At 39.4% G+C, this 5,808-nt stretch overlaps 1 long non-coding RNA gene across 1 annotated transcript; it reads right to left on the reverse strand.

The window, feature by feature from the left end:
• Nucleotides 1–894: 894 nt before the first annotated feature.
• On the reverse strand, nucleotides 895–5,280 carry LOC311043836. Its single transcript, XR_014600654.1, has 6 exons — nucleotides 5,187–5,280; nucleotides 2,955–3,111; nucleotides 2,714–2,849; nucleotides 1,984–2,097; nucleotides 1,784–1,876; nucleotides 895–1,285 (listed from the first exon to the last, which is right to left on the reverse strand). It is a non-coding gene; the product is annotated as an uncharacterized lncRNA (long non-coding RNA).
• Between the last annotated feature and the right edge of the window lie 528 nt (nucleotides 5,281–5,808).

The following is a 5,808-nucleotide window of genomic DNA, read 5'->3' on the forward strand; positions in this document are numbered from 1 at the left end:
GTGAGACAAAGACATTAGCAGACAACTGAAAACTGCAACATTACAGGCAATAAAACTTACTGATACTGGAGAGCACAGTGGTTATCCTCCTCAACTGGAGCTGGAGCTTCTCCACCTCAAACCGACAAGAGTCGCAAGGCTGCCACCCTTGACCCTCTGGTATGCTCTGGTCCGATGGATTTGGTTGACCTGGAAAGATTGAAAGCACGTCAAAAACTGTAAAGAAAAGTACAAAAAAAAAAAAGTAGAATGCAAAACTCATCTATGAATCCTGAATTTGAAGGACAACAGTGCCAAGTCTGCTGACACTTAGCTGAGGAACCACACCTTCTACTGGAGCATCACTGGACGGAGATGGAGGTTGCAGTACACTGGGTGTTTCTTGGTTCCACTGATCCAAGTCCATATATGTAGCTGCATACGGCTGTGCAGAAAAGAGAAAAGGCCCTTAATTGTACTTGGTCAAAAATCATCAAAACTATAGGCTACTATACAAGCTCATAGCGCAGCACCGAGTGCTGTGCTCCGAGCTTGTAGGTCTAAATGGGTTAAGAAAGACATACCTCATCAACAGGTCGGCAGGCCTGTGTAGAAGAGGCTGGAGGGTATGGCTGTAGATCGGGGTAAAAGGTATCACAAGGTTGCAGAGACATAGAAAAGTAACCTTAGTTTGTAGTCTGTCAAAGATCTTTAAAAAATAGCTATGCCTTTATGCAATGCATTGTGGATTTTAGATAGACCAATCAAAAGCAATGTGGAATGTAATACAAGTCACAAATAAATTCAATCTAAAGAAAACATACCTCTTCAACAGGTCGACAGGCCTGTGTAGAGGCCGGAGGGCATGGCTGTAGACCATAGTTAAATGGGTCGTAAGGCTGAGAGACAGAAAAATGACATTAGTTTGTAGTCTGTCAAAGATCAGTACAAATACATTTACTAAATGAAGTTGTGTTCAATGGAGTGTTGTGTTCATCACATAACATTCACCACAGTATAAATACACCCGAGATCAGTTGACTCAAATGAATTCCCCCCTCCTCCCCAACAAACCTTCTCATCCACAGCTTTGCCCTGCGATACTGTTAAATTTGAGCAGAAGGTGTGGTCTCTTACTACTAGTGAACCAACACTTACAGTATATCTGAAATGTTACAAAGTCACAACTTAAATGTAGACATTAAATGTATTGAAAACATTTTACCGTGTCAAGAGCTGGGCAGAGGGCCTGGGGAAAGACCGGTGTGGCCCAAGGGCTAGCCCCACTTGAAAACGGATCATAAAGCTGGAGACATAGCAAAATAACATTAGCGGTAGTTTGTAGTCTGTCAAATTGAAAATCTACAGCCAATTGTAGATTAACTAACCAACACTTACGACATTTTTATCTTTAACCCATTTTGTACGGGACTCCTTTTGGTGTTTTAAGCATTATGTTATACTTTAGCTATTGAAAAATAGCAGATCTACAATCTCATAGCCCGGCACTTTTTGAAAAAACTTGAAAATGTAGTGCAAATCTTTGGATATATTTTTTCAGAGCGTTTTTAACTGAAATCTTTGCTTCAGGGGGGTCCCTGGAACAACATATTTTCAGATGGTGGTCGGCGGCCAATTACATATAATCTTGGGGGTCCTTGACATAAAAATGTTTGAGAATGACTGACATAGAAACTGTGTTTTTTCAGAAAACTGTCAGGATTTATAAGACATTTGTAGAATCGTTCCCAGGTCTAAATGGGTTAAGTAAAGACCTTACATAGTATTGAAAAGAACATTGTACCGTGTCAGGAATCTGTGGACAGAAGCCCTGGGTATGGACTGGTGTGATGGCCTTAGGGCTTGCTAGCTGTGGTGCAGACCATTGAGCAGAAGGCTGGAGAGACATGAAATCTAACATTAGAAAAAAATATCTGAAAATAAACCAAAACAAAAAAAGAGAAAAAGGGCGTGGAACCAAAACTCTTGAGGCATAAAACTCACACGGCAAACAAGTCCGTTAAGGAGATGTCAAAAGTCCATTCAGGCAGGATGTCTAAACCAGCAGGCATCCACCGGGGTGAGGAACTCATGGTTGGAAATCAGTGACATGACAATCTGGAAGGGCACAAAATAGAACAATATAAGTATTGAAAGCTGATTATGAGGTGTAGGTGGGAAGACAAGCAGAGAAGGTCAGGTATCTACAGGGCTGAGAATTGGGGACAGTTGTCATGTGAGACAGGTGATGAGGAAAGGTGTGTGGACAGTTAGAAGATGGCAGGTCTGGGGAGGTGAGGGGCAATCCAGAAACTGCCCTGTGATCCTTTCTTCTTACATTAGTTGACTTTCCCTTTTCTGAACAACACCTAATAGGTAAAGTCCTTTTGCACACCTACTTACAAAGGACATGCAGTTACACAGGAGATGACAGCCAACGTAGAGAAGAAAATAAGTGGTCCTGCACACCATATTCAATTACTTGAGATTTATTTGCTTAACTACCTAATGAAGGTCAGCTAATCGAAACGTTCTTACAAATAGATAAATAAAATGTAACTTAAGACAGTGTTCTGACCACTTCTTTACTTCTGAACAACTCCTAAAATCAGAGCCTGAGATAGAGATCTAAAAAAAACTAATTAAGTAATAAAACTCTACTAAAATATGACCATGACAATGTCATTCATATAGTGGGGAAGAGAATGGTCCAAATGTTTTGCACATAACTTACACTCAAAGCCAATCGAAGTCCATCAATTGCTTCAGGAGGGAGGAGACAGGAGGACAAACCCACTTTTCTGGCTGAGCAGCTTTGTTGTTTGGTGCCACCGCCAAATTGCGCCAATGGGTTGATCCCAACGAAACATCTGAAATCACAAAACACATATGGAAAAGGTGCACTCAGAGCTGTTCTACAAGAGAGCACATCTTTTGAGTTACACATGATGGTTCTACTTCAAGCAGAAAGTTACCTTTGAATGAATTCCAGTGTGTAACAGGCGTGCTCCTCCTGGTACACCAAAGTTGTAATAACTGGAAAACTGCCATTCCAGCCAGGAAGTTGATCTGTGGAGCCACAACGACCGACCTCAATGCTCAGCATCCATTGTGTAGCTGTGAGAACTTCACCTAAAGATAATTTGACATATATGGTTTGCATGTTAACAGTGTTTGTCTGTTGCTTTCCACATAACAATAGACTGTTAAACTAAAACATGACCTCCATATAGTCTCCGTATTTGCAAAGCTTTAAAACAGATTAGAAAAAAACAGTAAAAAGTGTGCAGACTAAACTCAGTGTTAATTTAACTGTCTTAAGCAGGGGTCTTCAACAGGGGGTCCGGGACCCCTAGGGGGTCCTCAGAATAACTACAAGGGGTCAGAATTACTTAGGGGTGTCACGATTCACCTACAGTACCTCAAGATTCGATTCAAAATCGATTCCTAGGGTGCCGATTCGATTAAAATTGCGATTCTGCGATTAATTGATATTCGATTCGATTCTGCGATTTATTGCGATTTTCTACCCCAAATCACTTTGCTTTAATTATACTAGAACATTTAAATATAATATAAACCATGAAAAGTTGAATCATACACTTCAATGCAGCCAGATCATGTCAGTCAGTCTTTCTGACATTGATTTCAGACAAAGTGCCAGTGAAAAAAGTACTAACTTATAAAAAATTAAAAATTAAAAAATAAAAATCGATTTTAATATTTTGATTCGATTTTTAAAATCGTGGCATTAAGAATCGCGATTTATTCATGAATCGATTTTTTTTGACAGGCCTAGAATTACTACAGGGGGTCCACCAAATCTTTGTGTGATATGATTATATGTTAATTTAACTGTCTTAAGCAGGGGTCTTCAACAGGGGGTCCGGGACCCCTAGGGGGTCCTCAGAATTACTACAGGGGGTCCGCCAAATCTTTGTGTGATATGATTATTTATTTTACCTTAACCAATTGAACCTTAGCATCCCTTTTGTGAGGAGAACTTTAGCCAAAAATAGCAGATCTACAAGCTCACAATGCCTCACGCTGCAAGCTTGTAGATCAGCTATTTTTGGCAAAGAGGGAAAAAGAGCAGACCAAGTAAACAAAAAAAGTTGAATCTGAAACACAATTTTATACAATATAGAGGGGGTCCCTGCCTCATCTCTCTCTCAGCTAGGGGGTCCATGGCCTGAAAACGTTGAAGACCCCTGGTCTTAAGGATCCATTCATTCCATTGGTACATTTGTACTCTCTTTCCCTAAATTAAATGATTTTACTTTGTACTGTAGGTTCAAAACAAAATTCATAGGGGTAATAATAATAATAATAATAATAATAATAATAATAATAATAATAATAATAATAATAATAATAATGAATTACAGTCAAAACAAATGAGGCCAACATTAGCTCTCACTGATGTGGTCTGATTTATACCTGAAATAAACAATGACATCATGCACCACATGGAAATTAATATGCTAATGCCATGTCTAAGACTGTGTTGCACGCCCCAAAAAAACTGATTTGAAAGCTCACAATGCGTCGCTGTGAGCTTGTAGATCAGTGATGTTTGGGCATGCGTGAGTCTGTATAACCCCCTGTATTATGACAGTCATGACGAAACTTCAACCTGGTGTTTGCACGTTCTCCATGTAATGCCCTACATCTACATTAACGTTCAGATTTCAAATATAAAGTGCTTACCCCATGGCCACGGATGTTACAATCCACTTCGGGTCGGTGTAAGTACCCGTATATTCCGGATTGTTAAAAAAAAAAGCATTTTAATCCGATCGGTGGCCATTTTGTCATAGAGTTATAATGTAACAGAGTGCAGTACTCCTCCCAACCGATAGGGTCAAGTAGTTGAAAGCGTACAGAAATACGGAGAAAATGGCCATCGATCGAATTAAAATGCTTTTTATTGAACAATACAGACGATACGGGTATTGCCGAGTGCCCGAGTAGACTTGTAACATCCGTGACCATAGATTGAGCACTTTATATTTAAAATCTGAACGTTTATGCAGATGTACAGGTTGTAAATGGAGAAAGTGCAAAAAACTGGTTGAAGTTCGGCCGTGACGCTCGTGATGGACGAGCGTCGTGTGATCCATAGCTAATACACGACAAATGCACGACGTTTACGATACTAACAAGTTGGATAACACACTTTAATTCCATAAAGTAATTCATCTTACCTGTTATCTAGTAGAGTAGAAGCACGGAAGCAACTGGTTTGTAAATAAATGTTCTCTTAGCCGACGGTTAGTTTCTCTGGCTGAACCCGACCGGTCGGTTCAAAACTGATAAGCTCCGCCTTGAACAGCTGCGTGACGTAATGACGTAATGTCGCACTGTAGGTCTGGTCAGGTTCTCAACCTGTGGGTCGGGATCCCCACCTGATTGGGGGGGGGATCTGTAGGTGGCAGTGACAGTGAAGTGACAATTTAAGTAACCCTTTTAATACCTAAAAAAAAAAAAAATACTGCATCAAAAGTAATCAACAAACTATATTAAAAAAATGGTCGAAGAAAAAAAAGAAAATAGCTGCAATAAGAAGTTATAGATTTTTGAAATAGTTCAAAGTTAAGCTTTTCTCACATTTTTCAAAAATATTTTTTTTAAATTAAAAAACATGTTTTCAGACTCAAAAGAGGACGCTGAATCGAATAGGCTAGGTCTCGATTTTGTATGACCCTTATAAAGTGGTTTAAACAAGCGTTAAATTTCATAAACTTGGAAGCTTTTTTCACAAACATATTATTATTATTATTATTTTATTTTGACCCTTCCACCCTCTTATTTAGATCTTTTTGAGTC

The sequence above is a fragment of the Gymnoscopelus microlampas genome, assembly GCF_963454915.1.
Source record: "Gymnoscopelus microlampas genome assembly, chromosome: 4".
NCBI lineage: Eukaryota > Metazoa > Chordata > Actinopteri > Myctophiformes > Myctophidae > Gymnoscopelus > Gymnoscopelus microlampas.